At 38.5% G+C, this 19,649-nt stretch overlaps 1 long non-coding RNA gene across 1 annotated transcript; it reads right to left on the reverse strand.

Moving 5' to 3' along the window:
- Positions 1-629: 629 nt before the first annotated feature.
- Positions 630-18,587, reverse strand: LOC118501694. Its single transcript, XR_004904328.1, has 3 exons — positions 18,313-18,587; positions 6,229-6,311; positions 630-1,247 (listed from the first exon to the last, which is right to left on the reverse strand). It is a non-coding gene; the product is annotated as an uncharacterized LOC118501694 (long non-coding RNA).
- Between the last annotated feature and the right edge of the window lie 1,062 nt (positions 18,588-19,649).

Consider the following 19,649-nt stretch of genomic DNA (forward strand, 5'->3'; position numbering starts at 1 on the left):
AAATGGACTATTTCATCTACATTGTTCTTTTGTGCTTTTCTGGATCTTCTTCAAAGGATTCATATCACATTTTTAAAAAATATCAAACAGTGCATTATTGACTCAGTTCTGCTTTAACCAGAGGGAAGAAGAAAAGAGTGAAGAATAGACATAGTGCTACATGTGTCTAATTTTATTTATCTCAATTATATATAATATTATTTTCTCCTACACACAAGCATCATATCTGATCTTAGAAAATGTACTCATACATTTCTTAGGCTTCAGTCACATTTACATTGTAGCCTGAATAAATATAAATGTGGAATATCTTGTTGATGTATTGTACATTTACTAGCTCCAGGGAAAGCGCATTGCAACATTTCTATTAGCAAATGTTTTATTTAAATATTTAAACACCAAAATACTTGATACATGTGTATAACAGCATACTCAAAATTTGAAATTACCCAAAAATTAAAATTGTATTGATTCACATACATGTCCTAAGCATTAAACATTTAATTATATAACTAAATATATGAGTGTCTTCCTTCATTTCTGGCTTTTGTATACTCTATATATATTTCTAATATCTCCACATCTAAACCTCTGTGGATGTAATTCTGTGTACATATAAATGCATTTTTCCCAGCATCATCAGGAATGCATGCCATGAATAATTTCAAAGAGTATCAGAAATTATTCAGTTCACTTAACACTTAAAGCTTCTAAATATATGAGAAGCCATCATAAAAAAAAAAGAAAAACAAAAATTGCAAATTATGGCAGATAAAAATGTACTACTCTTTGTGTATAAAGAATTCTTACAAAACAGTAAGGAAAATCCCAAAAAGACTAATAGAAATTGGATACAGGCCATCAAACTGGCAATTCACAAAAGAAGAAATTCAAATGGTCAATGAATGTGTGAAAAATACCTGTTAGTAATTACAGCATTGCCATATAACATGATAATGGAATGCATATTCTCATGTAAAATCAACAAAGTCAAGATTTTTGTTATTAGCTAACCCATGATATCAAGAATACTGGGAAACAAGCACTCGAGTATGCTGTCAATACATAGGAAATGCTGTAAACTGTCAGAAAGCACTTTGACCACATGCATCAAATTCATACCTTTGACCGGGCAACGCTGCATCTAATAATCTCTTCTAAATAATCTTAGATTAATTCAAGGATGTACAGACCATTACATTGATAATGATTTACACAACTGTGAAAAATAAAAAAAACCTCAGTGCCTATTAATCACAAAGAAAGAAAACCCAGGCTAAGTAGTGATGCAAATTTTCAAAACTCACGTCAAATACAGAGAAGGGTTGAATGAGAACCCAGGTCTGTGCTTTCAACCCCTCTCTAAGCCCTGGGAGACTGTGGTTTACCTGGAACTTTCTTTGAGGTGCCTCTTAAATTCTGGGATTACAAGTTTGCTTCTGTTTTTTTCTGAGCTCAATAGTAGATAGTGGTTTTATATCCCTCCCAGTGCTCTGAACTTCAAGTAAGGATTTTTTTTTCCCAATTACAGTTGACATTCAATATTATTTTATATTAGGTTCAGGTACACAGGATAATGTTTAGGCATTTATATAATTTACAACATGATTCCCCTTGATAATTCAAGTACCCATCTGACACCATACATAGTTATTACAATGTTATTGACTATATTCCCTATGCTGTACTTTAATTCCCTGTGACTATTCGGTAACTGCCAATTTGTACTTCTTAATACCTTCACTTTTTCCACCCAACCCCCTCAATCTCCCTCCCTTCTGGCAAGATTCAGTCTGTTCTCTGTATCTATGAGTCTGTTTCTGTTTTGTTTGTTCACTTATTTTGTTCTTCAGATTCCACATATAAGTGAACTCATACGGTATTTGTCTCTCTCTGTCTGGCATATCTGACTTAGCATAATATGTTCTAGGTCCATCCATGTTGTCACAAATGGTAGCATTCAAGTAAGATTTCTTGGGGTGGGGGAACATGGAGGCAGGGAATACTGTTGAACAATGACACCTTTGACACCCTCCATCACATTAGATTTGGCACCAGTATGAGCTGAAGAGCAGCATCTGCCTCCATGGACCACTCAGCAGAGTGCCAACGTGCACACCCTGGCAGAAAAAGCCTTCATCTGTGTCACCAAGATGGCGTAGCTCATTGAACTGCACTTAGATTCAGCTCATCACCTTCTCCTCCAGGAACCAATGCCCCCAACGCTGCCCCTCTTTTCTGTTTTGTTAACAGCAAATAGTGTTCTCTCACTGAAGAAGTGGTATTGCAAAGCCTCTACTGTGGTTCCTCTGTGAACCTTCTGAGGTGGAAGGACAATGTCTCTCAGGGCCACAAAGCACAGGCAGATCTCTGAATGGAATTCCTGCGTTCCCTGACATCTGAGTCAGCTGCTGCGGCTAAACAAACCAAACATCGTTTTCCCTACACTGGTTTAAAGGCCAAATAAATTTAATTACCCTAAGCCACTGATTCTCAGAGAATGTATCATCAGCCAAGACTTGCTAGTTATACAAGATATACTAGATTCTGGGCGCTACTCAGAATCCACTGGGTCTACTAGGTGCAAGGGAGTTGCAAGAGGCTGGGACCCCTAGTCTGTGTTGTAACAGGCTCTCTGGGGATTCTGAAGTGCTCAAGTCAGAACCACTGCCCTAAGCTTGCAGTATACAGTTGGATTCCATAGCCATCTGTGGTTCAACCAACCACAGATAAAAATATTAAGAGAAAAAAATGTCACATTGTTGGTGACCTGCACTATGTGGTTAGACCCACTATGGTTGTGTCTGTAATGAACATGGTACAGACATTTCTCTTGTCATTATTTCCTGAGCAACACAGTATAACAACTATTTACACAGCATTTATTACATTGAATTGGGTATTATAAGTGATGTAGAGATGATTTCAAGTACATGAAGGACATGTGTAGGTTGTAGGCAAATACTACGCATTTTACACGAGGGACTTGAGTACATGTGGATTTTAGTATTGGTGGGGTACTGGAACCCATCCCTGCAAATAGTGAGGGATAACCATACACCCTTTCATATACCATATCATACATAACATCTATACCATAAACTGACTGGTTGAGAGTCTGTTTTTTTTAAGTTGTATTTTTAATGAGCCCCAATCAAGTGTCATGCAGAATTCTAGGTGGAGGAGGACATACAAAAAGCCAGATTAGGTTCTGCTTACTCTTAGGTGATGGCAAGAGTAACAATGTGAGATTTAGTTAGTGGATAAAACATCAAGACTAAAATTACCCATGGATTGTGTTTAATTACAAAGTGAATGATGTAGAGGAAGAGGAAGAGAACCTCTGTGGTTAACACTGACTACAGAATCCTTTGCTCCCATCTCAGGCTTACTGTGATCCATTCTAGGAGTTTTTTGGTGTGCATACAACTCTTCTCCAGCTTGTCATGGTGTAGGCAAGTAATTGATGTCTGCAGACTCCTTGATAACTTGTCAGTGCATTTTGCTGTATTTCTACAGAATATATACATTCACAGGCAGAGTGCTCCCAGTGCTAGAGCCAAACAAAGACTGATGATATCTTGATATTGTTTTTAATATGACACTGAAAACAGTGAGAATCACTGTCATTTCTTCTATACTTTGTCTCTTGATGCTGCTATTTCCTGGGCTGTGATGCCCCCATCTTTCAGACCCGAATCTCTCTTAATGCAATGAGTAAGGAGGGGGACAGACACTGGAGAGAAAAAGGGAAAGGGGCAGAGGAAATCTGGTCCTAGAGTAAGCAGGGTGGTGGCACTCCATGTAAGGGGATGGCAACTGGGCCTGGGAACTGGCTTCCCAGCTTCCCTCCCCTTTCTTTTCTTTCAGGATTCCCTCCTGTCTACAGTCATGTTTCCAGAGATGTGCATGTGCACACACACATCAATGAACTATCACACGAAGTAACGTATAATGTATTTCAAGTGCCAACTATAGTACCTGATACATGATAGGTCCCTATTATTACTATTAACATTTTTGTTATTTATTTTAAAAGTAGTATTGGTTTTTTAAAAGATTTTATTTATTTATTTTTAGAGAGGGAAGGGAGAGAGAGAGAGAGAGAGAGAGAGAGGGAGAGGGGGGAGAGAGAGAGAGAGAGAGAGAGAGAGAGAGAGAGAGACATCAATGTGAGGTTGCTGGGGGCCATGGCATGTGCCCTGACTGGGAATTGAACCTGCGATGCCTGGTTCGCAGCCCACGCTCAATCCACTGAGCTATGCCAGCCAGGGCAAAAGTAATATTGTTTATTTTCCCTTTCATTTATCTTTTTTTCCTGATGTTTAGTTATTTACCTGGCAAACTCCCACTCCCATTCGAAATATTTCTCTGGGAAGCCCTTTTCACCCCTTCCATCCCTCATACCCTTCTGTGTGGCCAGGGCTATGTCATGCTGTGTTATGCTGTGTTGTGTTACATGATTACATTATGATATTTAGTTGAATGTCAGCCTTCCTCCTCACTGTGAGGTCCTTAAATGACAGGACCTAGGTGTTATACATGTTCATAGCTTCAGGCAAGCCTAGGCCCTAGCATTTACTAAATGTCTGTTGAATGAATACTGAATAAATCGAGTCACAAAGAGGAAAGGGAATGCCAGAAAGCTGCATGTCATATTGTGAGAACACTGTCCAAGAACACAATGTATGACCTATTGCATGTTCTCAGGTTCCCCAAACCTGCCTCTTTTGTACTACCTTTCATAGGTTTCACTATCTTTCTTAGTGGGTCTGAATTTTTTGCAAGTTTCCTCATGTGTAATATCTTAAGCTATGATTTGCTCCAATTTTGTCAGTTTTCTCACATCTTCCACAGAGAGCTTTTTTTTCTTTCACGTTGGAAATCTAAGACATTGTTAATATTTACTGAGCCCTTACTATTCATTTAGTCAACAAATGTGTACTTACTATCTATCCTATGCCAAGCACTGTTGTACATGTATCATAAAACAGAAGAGACAGAAATCTGCTCTGTGTCTGGCTCAGTGTTGGATGTTTTCCACAAACAAGTATATCATCGAGTCACATGTTGGGAAAATTAACTTTCCAACTGTTGTGGTGCACTTCAACCTAGAGAATTGGGGAAAGTTTCCAACTTACATTAATCTCTTTTCTATTGTGAGTGGCAAAAGACAGCACCCAATGATTACGAACTATACCCTATCCCTTTATGTAAAATCTACCAAGCTCCTCTTCTGGCTCATAGCTCTTTGCTGTTCAGCACCAAGTAGGTGCTCAGGAGAACTGCATTCTAGCTCATGGGGTACACCCAGCTCCAACTGTTTATTGGGGGAGGTGATTAACAGTATTTTGCACCCAGGCAGTTGCTTGAATACAACCATTAAAGCTCCTGTGTGCCTTGGTTCTTATAACCATTATTATTATTAGGGTGATAACCACATGGCACAGAATTTTGAAACACCTGGTTTGATTTGTAAGCCCTTGTTGACCCTAGGGACTATTATAGAGTAAAGAGAAGCCAGCTAATCTAATTTTTCTGCTTAAACAGTATTTTTAAAAACATACACAATGACATGTTATTTTACGGTGGTAAAAAAGGCAACATAAAATTGATCATCTTAACCATCTTTAACTATTTTGTTCACTAGTGACAAATATACTCACATTATTATGAAACAGATCTCCATTAACTTTCTCATCTTGAAAATCTGAAACTGTACCCATGAACAACAATTCCTTTTTTCTTCTTCCCTAAAATATTTTTGTATGGCTTTCATATACAAAGGTTATACAGTTCAATCCTTTTTCTTGTGTGGGTCTCCTAAGTACAAAAGAAATTGAAAATGGCCCCCACACTGCTGTCTATGGGTTGTTTTTATCCATCTGTAGAAATCAGAGGCTGTCAGAGAGCTCTGAGTGCCTTCAGGCCTTTAACAGGTACTCTGACCCCATGTGGTATCAAGGAGTTGAGACACCTTTTGCTTGTTTGTGTGCTTTGGAAGAACTTCAAGAAATGTGCTCTAGGAGATAAAAGGGCATCAGAGCTGTGGGTTCATCCCCTGCTCCCCAATGCTAGAATTCTCTCCTTCACCCCACGCTCAGACAATAATCACATGACCTGCATTAATGACAGATGTCTCATCAAACCTGAGGTCACTATTCATCATCTTCCCTTTATGGTTGCTATAGGTTTTGAGAAAACATCACAAAACTGCTCCTTATGTACCTTAAAGTATTTGGAGCTATGTATCTGGTCTGGTTCTGTGTCTTGATTGCTTCAGGCTTGCTTTCTTTCCTCTTAAACACAATCTGGATTTAGGAAATTAAAAGAAAATATGTTAATAAACAGAATATTAATATGTGGCAGGTGAGTCTTCCACATCAGTACAGTTCACCCATGCATTCTACAGTCAGCAGTACAGACAGCAGCTTAATGAGGAAGAGAGCCTGGGAGCTGGGAGCCCTACTGGGAGTGACCTTCGTTTATGTTGTTTGGTCTTTGGCCTTCTCAAAATCTCTGATGTCATCCTTCCCTCCATTCTTAGTCCATGTGGTTCAGGTAGAGCTAACCCACCCCTGCCTTAATGGGCAAGCATGTCATCCCAACCATAGTGATGATGGAAGCCACCACATCACACCTCATCTCTAACTGGGGCTCTGGTAATTGCCTCCTGCCAGACATGTATGTCTAGGGTAAGATCCAGTAACAGGTGCTATAATGTACTCTTCAACTATAGGGTAACATGTCAAGAGAATTAAATGGATCACAATGAAAGTCACCAGCTCAATCTGATCAGAAGGATAGCTTGGAAATTAGCTATATTAAAGAATATGAAAATAAAGTGGGATTCCATTAAGAAACTGCTAATAAATTCAGAAAATGTAAAGGCAGACCCAACTCTGAGAACAGTTTTAGAGAATTGAGTCAAGTAGAAACACTCCTAAACTATATTAAATGTCATATACATCTAAAATATATCAAAACTTATTTTTTTGACAAAGAAAAAAGTAACACTTGCTATTTCCACACTGAGTCCTGTATAGAATGCTCTTTGCAACATTGGTACATTAATATATTCTCTACAAAGAGTTGATTTATCCATCTCCTATTTCAAAAAGTATTTCCAGATAGTTTAAAGTGAACTATGCCTTTGAGTTGAAGATTAACTTGTTTAGAAGACTTTGTGCTGCCAAAGACACCAAAGATTACAAAAATAGTAAAGACATAATGACTTTGATGGTCATCACAATAACCTAACTTCACTCATGGCTATTTACCTTTCAATGCTCAAAAAAAAAAAAAAAAACCCACCCAGGTGTTTAAATGTGTGTGTATATACACATAATTGAGAAAAAGTTTTATAAAATATTGCTTTTCTTTATCACCTGTAATTCATTATTTTCCATTTTATTTCATTCCATCCCATTCCATCCTATTCTATTCCTCTATCTGTTTTGTTCTATCCTATTCTATTTCATTTTAAAATGTCAATTGTGGCTCACAAAGTTGACCTTACAATTTTCTAATTGATCTTAATGAGTAGTTTGAAGAACATTGCTCTAGTTTAGGGCACAGAATGGATAAAAACAAAATATGCCTTCTCTCAGTGGGAGGGAGGTGGGGAGGACTTGGATGGTGGGATGGGATGGGAGTAAAAGGCAGAAAACTACTTGAACAACAATTTAAAAAAAAAAAAGAAATGTCTTCTTTCTCAACCAGCCCCAAGAACTTTGCCAATCTATGTCAGATTCACTTCTACACTTCTTTTTCATTCATTAATTTCTTAATTTATTAGAGGAATATCTACAAAACCCCTGCCATGAGTTGAGCACTTGGCCAGTTGTTGGGAATACAGAGGTGGGCAGGAAAGATGTGGAGCCTACAGGACTAACCAGCTCTAAGGAAACTTGAGTCAGAAGAGATCTCACTCCCACAGGAGGGGCAGTAGAGTGAGGAAGGTGGAATGAGCTCTTACATCATGGCACTGGGGGAGTCATTTACTCAAGAGTTTCCTGATACTAACAATGAATGCAATTTTCAGAAAGGAAGACATTATACATTGGCTCTGCTGATGTGAAGATCAACAGTGTCCCTTTAACTGCTGCTAGTCTGATAGGGTGGGGCAGGCAACACATAAATAATTACAATACAATATAATAACACATTAGACCAACATAACCATTTTGCAGTTGCACAGAGTTAAGGAATAGTTAAAAACAGAGGAAATGGAGACTGTAAGTAGGGGAGGAAATGACGGGAGAGGAGGGCAAATGTTGGGAAGGAGCCTGGTTGTAGGGAGATATTTTCTAGGACAGGAAGAAATTTGAAAATTTTGTACAGGTTGAGGGAAAGGATGCCCTAGAGAGGCAGACAGTACATGATTAACTGATGCAGTAAGTATTGATGGATCTGAGGGTGGAGATGGGGGATCAAGTATGGAGGTGGACAGTCACCTGGGAAAAGTGACTAGCATGATGAACACTTTATGGACAAAACAAAGGAATAATAGTCAATGCCCACAAAAGCATTAAGTTTATTATGAAGAGTAAAAATATTATTTGAGATGGTGGGAATTATGTTAGCTTTTTGTCCTGAAACTACTCCTTAAGTTACATGTCCTCTCACCTCAGCCCTTTATTTCATTGACTTCTTTGGGACTGCCAAAATGACATCATCTTTCCTACTACCTTGGCCTTTTATTTATTAACTTGTACTTAACAATAATGTACATACAGTAGATTACAAGAAACAGAAGTATAGGACTTGATGTTTTCACCTATGAGCACATCTGTGTATAGTATGCACCAGTTTTAAGAAACAACATTGCCAGTACTCCAGAAGTCTGCCATCCCTACCAAGGGATGCACTTTTCAACAAGAAAATAATGTAAGCTGTCCAATAAATCAACCCACATGCAAGAAGGAATTTCTTTTAAAGTTACCCAAAAAGGGCAGTATTTCCAACCTGTTCTCAACTGTTTACCCAAAATGTTTCCCTCACCCCTATATTGTTTGCTTAGTTGGAGTAAAAGTGGAATGACAAATAGGCCAATCAGAAGGCTTTTTTTCTGGTAGACTCCCCTTAGAAAACAAATATTTTGAAATGAAGTGGAAATAATTAAAATCCAATGTGAACTACTGATCTAAATAATGAATAACCTGTCTCTGGCTGTCTTATACATTTGATAAATTGGTCCTTTTAAAGACCAAAATATATTTTCATATTACTTAACAAAATGAAATTTTGGACAATACAGAAAAGTCAAACCAACCCACAGTCCATCACCCAGAGATACCATTCTTTGTGACACTGAAACACAGGAAACATTTTAATGTCCATAAGTAGGGAATGGTTAGTTTACAGTGCATACATATTAAGAAACTCTGAATGGATATGTTAAAAAAATAAAGTACAGCTACATGAACTAACATGGGAAATATCCACATCAATCTGTAAATGAAAAGTCTCAGAACTATAGCATAAGGTTATCTTATTTATGTTAAAAATGCATAGATGAAAAAGGATTTGAATGTATTGTTTTATTCAAAAACATCTTCTTTGGTCTCACATAGACAAGACTTAAGTTTGTTTTAGGAGTCATTAAGGGACATTTTATACCTGAGAGACAATGCTATTTGAGGACAGTGACAAATGGCTACTTACTCACTTTGTCAGTGCATATTTATTGGTAAATAATGGTTTGGAAAAGAATATGCAAGTGTCTTGTGAAAATGTCAAGTATTTAGAATTATCACATTTGTAACATTTCCTATTATATACTAATCCATGATTTTTAGCATGTCATTCTCTTTCATGAGATGTTCAAGTGCCACTAAACCAAGTACGATTTGTTCAGATTATATTACATGAGAAGCTAACCTCAAGGTACAACCAGAATAATCCAAATACAGTATTATTTACTGTAGATCACCTTGGTGTCCTGATTAGAAATAAAGCTACTGGGGTACCCTGTTCCCACCACTATAAATGACTCTGTACCCTGCTTTTTTATAACCATGCCTTTTCAGAGCCAGCATAAAGGGTTCTTCTCTGCAAAGGCACCTGTTTCACCCAGGTAGAATGAGATGCAATTTTCTTTTCACATATATGTTAATACTTACCTGCATGATTGCATTTTTCAAATATAATTGTAATTACTTACTTTAAGGTCTCTCCCAGTAGGTGATACATTCCTTAAAGGCAAGGATAATGTCTTATTCTTCTTTAGAACACTTGCTAGTGCTCGGCACATACAGTGCTATCCCTGAGATGTTGCCAATGTTTAGATTATGATACTTACATATCAATGGTAGTATCTAAAAAGCAGGTCTTCTTTTAAATGGATATTTCTTCTGAATAATTTATTTAGCAATTGTGAAAGATTTTACTTTCCAGAAATAGCCACCAAAATATATCTAATCCAAAGAGAAGGTGACACTTCTGCCATCAAGTAGTGTGGCCTACATGCCCTCCTCTTGAACTTGGGCAGACTTTGGTGACTACCTACATCTACGCAACACTTTTGCAAGTGATGCCACATGGTTCCCAAAGGTGGGCCATAAAATGCCATGGACTTCTGCTTTGTCCTCTTGGGGCATTTGCTCCTGCAATCCTGTCACTATGTGAGGAGCCAAGTAGGCTCAGACACAGGACCCCTGCAAGTGTCCCAACTCTCAGCCAGCACTGACACTAGACATGAGAGTAAGTCTTCCAACCTTTAGTCCAGCCCTGAGCTGTTGTCACCAGCTCATGCTGCAGGGAGAAAAAGGCTGTCCCTGTGGGCCCTGTCCAAATCACAGATTCATGAGCTAAATAAACAGTGGTTGTTGTGTTAAGCCACTGAGTATAGGTAGTTTGTTATACAGCAATAGGTGACCAGAACAACCACCACTAGCTCACATGCCATGGAAATGGAGGGAAGGACTGGGGCCCCCAAGACCTTTCTTCTATTTCCTGTTCTTATTCCAGGTGCAGTGAGAAGCAATATGGTCAAATGGAAGTCAGGTTAAAACCAGCAGGATGACCCAAACTAGGACAAAAAGTCCCTGGAAAATTAAGTAGGTCCCATTTACAGAAACACTGAAGATGCATTTATGATCCTGTATTTTTTTCTTTTTGAAAAGGCAAAGAAAAATATTTTATGCTATTATGGAATGATTGTGGCAAACTCTTCTAATATCTTATTCATGTTAAAATCCTGTTACAGGTATGGAAAATTTATTTTCTAAAGCTGGTATTTTGTGATCTTGTGATGAAGAGCCTATTACTTGTTGTGGGATGCCTCAAAATTTGCCCCAAGTTACTGAACAATCAGTGGGAACAGAATGTGGTAACTGACCTCATCAGTGCTTTTGGCACATTAAATCATATTGTGATGAAAAATCACACAGGAGTGAAATGTGTGATGTTAACTGCCTGGCTCATAGACACAGGCTGTTTTCTTTCCTGGGAAATTACTTGTGACAGTTAAATTAACGTTAAGGGACTTGGAGGTTGGCAAAGATTTGCATATTTCCCCCCATTATTTATGAACTGCCAAGTTCTTTTGAAAGCACAACAGTGCACTTTTATATTAACAATGAAATACATTATTTGGGAGGAAGCAATGAAGAATGAGATTGAAGAAACCAAGTTGGCGCTTATCAACCATTTTAATCTATAAAACCACTGCAGCACATAACCTTGAGTAGCACTGCCTTAGTTCTTTAGGAAAGATAAAATGTAAACTATTTTTTATAAAGAACTAAAGTCTGTTAGATTCTAATTTTGTTTTTATTCCCACTTAAGTCAAACTACTTCTGTCTTTGAAATGGCAGATGTCAAGTCCATAGGAGTCTGACTTTGGCCAAGAAGCGTGCCTTCCTTTAGATATCCAACCGAACAAATGCATTTCTAACCTGCTCTCTGGCATGCAATCCCTCACTGGTAAAGTTGGAAGAAACAGAAATCCACATTCTCTGCTTTTCCCTTTAATGCGCTTTTCCTCTTTTCTCTTTTGCCTGTAATCTTGAGTGGTTGCTAATTTAAGCACACTAGAAGTCTGATTCCTAATCAGATTTTTTTTCAAATTTTAAAATCAGTGCCAATTTCTAAGAGGAGGTGGTTAGCACCCATTGTTATGTAGATGTCCTCTCTGAGTTCTACTCTGCCTACTGCCTGAGTCTCAGAGGCTTAAGATTCAGTAAAGATTATCATTAAACTCAAAATATTCATAGAGTCTATGCAGAAAGATGTTCATCTCAGTATTGCTTGTGATCTTTAACATGTGAAAAAGTGAAAGACTGTCAAATATATTGCATTATGCCGTGCTGACACATTATGGTTATAAAGACTGTTTAGCAACTAAGGAGATCTTATATAAGACAGTACCCCACACTGTATGTAGACTGTGATTACAGCTATGCAAAAGAGAGTTCATAGAAAAAGGAAGAAAACATTCAAATCTTAACAAAGGTTGCACTAGGGTGGTAGAATAAAAACTGATTATTTTTTCTTTTCTCATTTCTCTGTCCATCCCAAAAAGGTGATTGTTATTGCTATAAACAATTTTTTTAAAACAATTGTCAAATACTTAACAATGCTTGAACTGAGCAGGAGAGAAGAGAGAACATTTTGAACTATGGCTAAATATAGAGAAAGTCTTGACAGTGGTCCTTCCTTTTTTGTATTACCCAGCTTCATGAGGCACTTAGAGGAGACCTCCATCAGTGGACACAGTCCCCTTACAAATAAACTCTGCTCCCATTCCTAATTTTCCTGAAAAGAGCTTTTGCTTGACTTCTCCATCTAATTCCTTCACATCCTCAACCCTCACACAACCTTCACAAAATCTGGAGTTAAAAAAGGCATTTTGTTTAATGAATATTTTACTTTTGAATTTAGAAAATAGCAAAATGCACATCAGAAATTGCAAAGCTGTTTTTGAGAAAACAAGATTCAATCTACACAAAGAAGTAACAAAGACTAGGTAAAGATATGATGCCATCAGAGGCAAGCCTGGTTTTGGGACGGAGAGAATTCCTTAAAACTCATGTAGGAAAACCAGTAAGAAATGGAAGGAGAATTTGCAAAAATAGATGCAGTTGATCCACAAACTTTACAGAAAAGTGTTGGTATAAACAAAAGTTAGATTATAAACAAAAATCACATTAACATGGACGGGGTGGTTGGGGGCAGGGGATTTTGGGTTTTCAAAGCAGTCTAGGGCTGCATACCTGCACGCATTGGGCTTGCTGTTTTGTCACAAGCATGTTACTAAGCTGCAGTTTACATGTGTACTTGGAACACAAGTTCAGATTTTAGAGATTATCAAAAAGCTCTTGCTCTCTTCCCTTTGCTTTAACAAGGAGAGTTTTCTCCTCTTGCTTAACAAATTTAATCTTGGATGACTTTGTTTTTTTCTGTTCAAAACACACTTTTGTCTAAAAGATTATTCTAGTTATAAGTCATTGATAATAGGCAAATGCAAAATTTATATTAAATGATGTTTAAAAACATTCATTTTGCCATCTACCCTCCATGCATACAAAATAATTCCATCAGAAGTTTATCTTCATTTCCCAAATATGAAAACCAATATTCCTGAAATTCTGGCTGATATGTTTTGGTCTCATTAGTTCCATATACTTGAAATAAAGGCAAAGGGCCAACAGCATTATCTGTGCCTTGCTTAAAGCCATTTTTCCCCCAAAGAGTACCATTAAAAAGTATTGTTCTTACAAGGACTGCATTGTGGGATGTGCAGAGCCCTGGAGATGAGGGGTGTCCACTGACCTTGAGGGGGATTCCTGGAGATGAGGCCAGAAACATCCCCAGGAGAAGTCGCTAAGCCATCTCCCTGCATTGTGAGTGGAGGGATGCAGAGCCTGTCTCTCCCTACTACCAGGGTGGCCACCTGAGGAATGGTACTTCTGCCAATCTACGAACAGTGGTCTCCCACCCACTCTCTTTGTATCTGCTCGCTCTGTTCTTCCAAGATACTTCCAGAGAGCCGCAGGCCAGCCCTCAGCATTACTGTCCCAGCAGTAATAGCTTGGCCCTCATCTCCCAGATCCCTTCTAATCCTAACCCTGGTGCCTAGCTCATCTGCCTCCTGCATTTTTCTTTCCTGCTGTTGTTTTATAAAAAGAAAAAGAAGGAAAAAAGAAATACAAACAAGGAGAGTAATATATAATTCTCTCATTTTTGTAGGTCTGCAATGAAGAACTTGATGTGATCCCTTCTACCTGTTGCTGTGAAGAACAGAACCTGGGACCCACACTAAATTACTCTATAGCCACCCCCAAAGAGCCACCTCCCTTCTTTTCTCCAGGCACAAGGGCAGTGAACAGGCATTGAGCTGCGGGAGTCCTGCAGACTCTGAACTCTGGGAGTCTCCAGATGCCACCCTCCCTAACTGTTAGCTGGTCCTTTGGTTCTCTGAGCAAGAAGCTTCACTGTGAACAATCCAGACCAATAAAGCAGGTTTGCGGTGTTATAAAAAAAAAGTATCCTTTTCTTCGTGAGTTCATTTCATTGTCTTGGAATGTGGCTGTCACAGTTCTTTATTAACATTGTTATAAGAAATTCTTCGAAAAGTAATCAATTGGGTATAACAAATTGTTTATCCATTTTTCATCCCCATGTTCATTCTTCTCTTTGACAAAAATTGTTTGTTATTAACAAAAAACTGTTATTTGACAAAAATAGTTATTTGGAGAATGCATCTTATTAATGATTCTTTAAAAATCCCTCTTCTCCTTCCTCATGTAAACAACCCTAATCAAAATTTCCTCACATCTTCTCTGCCACAATCACTCATCCCCTGTAAAAAATAACAGACAGGGCCTGGGGGGCTCCCAGTTTTTTCCAACAATAGTCCCAGGAATAGGGTTCTGTATGAACAGTCTGCATCAATGACTAAACTAATGACTATGGGGAATCTAGTGAGTACTTATTTGTCATTCAACCATTATACACAATCCAAATATGAGCCAAGAGCTTTGGACATGATTCATACATGAGTCAGGTGCTTGATTCACACCTACTTTTCTTTTGACAGTAATCTTTACTGCTCTAATTCTAGGATGTAATTTTAGTAGTGGAATTAATCTCAAACAAATCAAAATTATGTAATTAATTACACTAAGCTTCCATTATAATTACTGTTTGATCTCTGCCTGTTAGCCCGACACCCTAGCAGAAATCCGGACACATGCCGGCAGTCATGGGTGGGTGGACGGCGGGGGAAGGGAGGTTTTCAGCCAGCTGGTTTCTATGGACTCACTAATTATATAAGTTGTATTTATTTTTGCTAAAAAAAACCCCTCAGGAATTAGTCAAGTTTATGACACTTACTTTGACCTGAGGGTTTGGATAAGTCAAGGGATAGCCAGTGAAGGGAACTACACTGAGCAATTTTTCCCTCACCACTCATTTGAGTTTAATTGATGTTAATTTTTTTTAAAAAACAGTTCCTGTGGTCACATAAATTTGGTTAATGATGGATTAAAAGATTTAGTAGGTTTCTTTACCATAGAGTTTCTTGGTCTTTAATATGCTAATAGATGTTATGAATCTCCAAGAGGTGGGATATAAAATGTTTCTCAAACTGCTTTGAACAGAGAACACTCTTTCCTTCAAAACACAACAGGAGCTTTAATGAGATATAATTTACATGTTATGAAATTCACTTGTTTAAAGGTAAGGTTCAATTATTTTTAGTGAATTTACGGAGTTGAATAATCATCACTAAAATCCAAATTTAGAATATTTCCATCACCTCAAAAACATCCCTTGTCCCATTGACCACTACTCTGAATTCCCCCCTCTAACCCCAGTAACCACTAATCTACTTCCCTTCTTTATAGATTTGCCTCTTCTGGAAATTTTATATGACTTTTAGTAAGCATAATGTTTTTGAGGTTCATCCATTTTGTAGCATGTATTAGGACTTCACTCCTTTTTAGTGAAAAGTAGTATTCCACGCAAATATACCACATTATTTTTGTATCCACTCATGAGTTTATGAGAATTTGTATTACTTCCACTCTTGGCTACTGTGAACCATTAGGAACATTCATGTGCTAATTTCTCTTGAGAATATACTTCAAATTGAAGCTGGGAATCACATGGTAAATTTCTATTTTATTTTTAAAGGAATATCCAAACTGCATTCCCACCAGCAGTGCATGAGAGTTCCAGTTACTTCCAAATCCTCACCAACTAGTACTCTTTACTAGCTAGTGGATATGCAGTGGTAGCTGGGTTGTATTTTGGTTTGCATTCCCTGATGACCAGTAATGCTGAGCATCTTTTCATGTGTTTATTGGTCATTCATATATCTTCTTTCTCAAGTATCTATTTAAATTTTGTGTCTATTATAAAGCTGGGTTATTTTCTTATTATTGTGCTACAAGAGTTCCTTATGTTCTGGATACAAGACCTTAATCAAATATGATTTGCAAATATTTTCTCCCTCTGTGGTTTTTCTTTTTACTTTTCAAATGTTTTTTAAAGCATAAAAATGTTTAATTTTGGTTAAGTTAAATTTATGAAATTTCTTCTATTGCTTGTACTTTTTCCAAAGTCACAAAGAGTTTTCTTCCATATTTTCTAAGAGTTTGTGATTTTAACGTTTACATTTAGATGGATGATTCACTTGGGGTTAAATTTTGAGTATGATAGGAGAGAAGGATTTAAATATATCTTTTTGCAGGTGGATATCCCATTGTCCCAGCACCATTTGTTGAAAATACTATCTTTTTCCTACTGAATTGCTTTGACACCTTTGTTGAAATTCAATTGAGCATAAATGTAAGAGCCTTTAATATGTTAATGATGTTGTGAATCTCCAACAGGGAGAATATAGAGAATATAGAATGTTTCCCCAAATGTTTTTTAACAAGGAATCCTACTCTTTCTTTCCCCCCTTTTAAAACTCAGGCTTTCACAGAGGTTCTCACAGCTGTCTACAGAACACACTCTAGGAAAAGCTTCTCTAAGTGCTCAGGGCTCTAACTTTTGTTTGCAATTTGATTGCTTGTTTTTAGAGACTGAGAGGCTGAATGTTGTATTTGAAACTGCAAAACCAAAGATACAATTTCTAGTAATATGCTTACAATTAGGAGAATAAGACATTTCACTATGCAGAAATGCATGTAAAGACTGTGGTAAATATTTATCAAATTAGGTCCATATTTTACACACATATTTAAATAAAGGAAAATTTCTTACAGGCTTAGTGGATGAAACTTTGGAAGAATGGGGAATTCTGTAATTGTGTTTTGACATTTTTAGACAATGCATCTTGCTTGACCATGACATCTGAAAGTAAGTATCAGTAATAAGGTGTTAAAGAATACCTACTTGCAAATACTTTGTCACACACACACACACACACACACACACACACATTATATACCTCTATACACATACATGTTGGAGATATATTTTTCCTTTTTAAAGCATTCTGTCTTAATCTTATTTAACCAAATATAATACAAAATGTTGAATAATTGCTTAAATGACCTTGTTTAAATGACAATATCCTCACTTTAGCATTATATTACTATAACGGAAAAAAAGGACTCAGTACAAAAATAAAATGTGAAATTAAAGTGAAGTTCTCTTTATCACCTTGTAGTCACCTGCAGAAGAAAAATATAAAGGCCCATGCTGACCGGGGGGCGGGAAAAGTACGAATACGTTGATGGGGAGAACGCGTCACCATAAATCGGGAAAAACAGAGCAGAAGTGCATTGTCTGCGTGGGCCTGCTGACCGGATGACTGACTGACAGGCGCAGGAAGTTCTAGGAACCCAGAAAACAACACTGCAAACCAAGCACATAGGTGTCCCACCAACGCACGCTTAAGTCCATTCACTCCCCTAACCCACAGGTGGATTTTCTAATGCGGCCTCCTCCAGCTAGTGAGTTAGCTTCTTTTTGCAAAGCGTAATGCTGTTTTCTGAATATTTGAGATGGCGCCATCTCACCTTCTATATAAGAAGTGACTGCACACACAAGTTCCCAAATAGATACCGACAATATTTTTCCTTTGGCTGCTCTATGACGCCAAACAGAATGTACAAAAGAAACAATGTCCTTGTAAAACTTCAGCATATGTAAGGCGGGATTCAGAATGTAAAGCACCACCTTGGTCAGTGTAGTCTGAGGCTCCACAGCCCCTTTCCATTTCCAGTCTCACTACACTTTTTAAGAAACTCGAGTGCCCGTCTGAGCTTCAATCTCAAATCTTTTTCGCGAATGAATTTTGGTAATTAGCTAAGTTAGGAAAATTTACTTGCCCCTTAGTCTATCATTCGTTACCTGAAACCATGCTTGCTTTACCCTCAGCATTTCATGATTCTTTTCCCTGAGTCGCCTGAAACTTCCAGGCTATTTCCCCCCAAGAGGGCCGCTTACAGAGGTTGTTTTAGGTGGGTTCTCTGGACTGCGTGGTCGTTCTCATTTTTCTCTCCTAGTCTGTCAAGCTTACCTACAAGGCCCTGTCGTCGAAGCAGAGGCGCGAGGCGAGGGCCTCACCAAACCAAACAGCCACTGTGCGGCCCGCCGTGGCCTTGGCAACCGTGCACAGTGGGCGGGGTTGACGACCTCACGTCCAGCTGCGCCGCGAGCGAGATGTTCCGGCCTCCGGTGGGTCCTGGGTGAATGGCGGAAGTTTGCATTCCACGCAGATACCCGGCAGCCACGTATCTACCCCCTTCGGGGGCGGGACGTGGGATCTCTTTATAGCCCCACGCGGTTCTGCGCCGCTGGACAGTTGCGGGAGGCATGGGGCAGAAGGTCGACGAAGCCGGATGCGAACTGGCAGTCATTCCCTGGAGGACGCACAGATTTCCCGGGAGAATTCAAGTCTGGAAGAGTCTCTTCCCCGGAGGAGGCTGCCCTAAATGGAAAGCTTCCTCCCTGGAGCGGCCTTTCATGAGGGACCTGGAGACTTGATAGCATGGAAAGAATTCGTGCACGGGTGGGATGATTCCGTTGCACGCCTAGCTAAGATTTTTATAAGCGAGAACAGGGATAGGAAATCAACATATTTGCAGTCAGGCGTAAACCAGCTACCTCAAGTGTACGTAGTTCTTATTCTTCAGTGTGGGTCCTTCATTAGCACATCAATTCCTCCTTTTGTTTATCATGCAAACCACTCCAATGGGATGGTTACAGATAAACTTCCACATCATTGTTAATAACCACTAGGCTGTTTCTCAGCCTGCTAACCTCAGTACGTGAAATAACAAATGTAGTTAGTGAGTAATGCCATGTGCAGGAAATGACCAGCGAATCTGCAAATTCCAGCAAACTGACTATATATTCCTACTTAATTGCACTCTTCATATGTCCATTCCTTCTATTTACTTTGCAAAAAGAAAAGCCCTTTGAACCCAAATATTTATTGACCCTAGTCCCAGACAAATCACAGAAGAGACCAGAGGGAAGGCAACCCCCTGGGCAGCAACTTCTAGTAGAAGCAGAATTGCAAGGACTCACTGCTCAGGAGTGTGACCTACACAGCCAGATTTGATTGAAAAACATCTTCATGCAGCCATTCCAAATATAAGTACAAATATATTGACCACATTCAAGGTAAGTAAGTTTTGGACTGCCCAACCACTGCTCCCTGTAGGTTGACTTTAATTACCTTA

The sequence above is a fragment of the Phyllostomus discolor genome, chromosome 7 (genome assembly GCF_004126475.2).
Source record: "Phyllostomus discolor isolate MPI-MPIP mPhyDis1 chromosome 7, mPhyDis1.pri.v3, whole genome shotgun sequence".
NCBI classification, from domain to species: Eukaryota; Metazoa; Chordata; class Mammalia; order Chiroptera; family Phyllostomidae; genus Phyllostomus; species Phyllostomus discolor.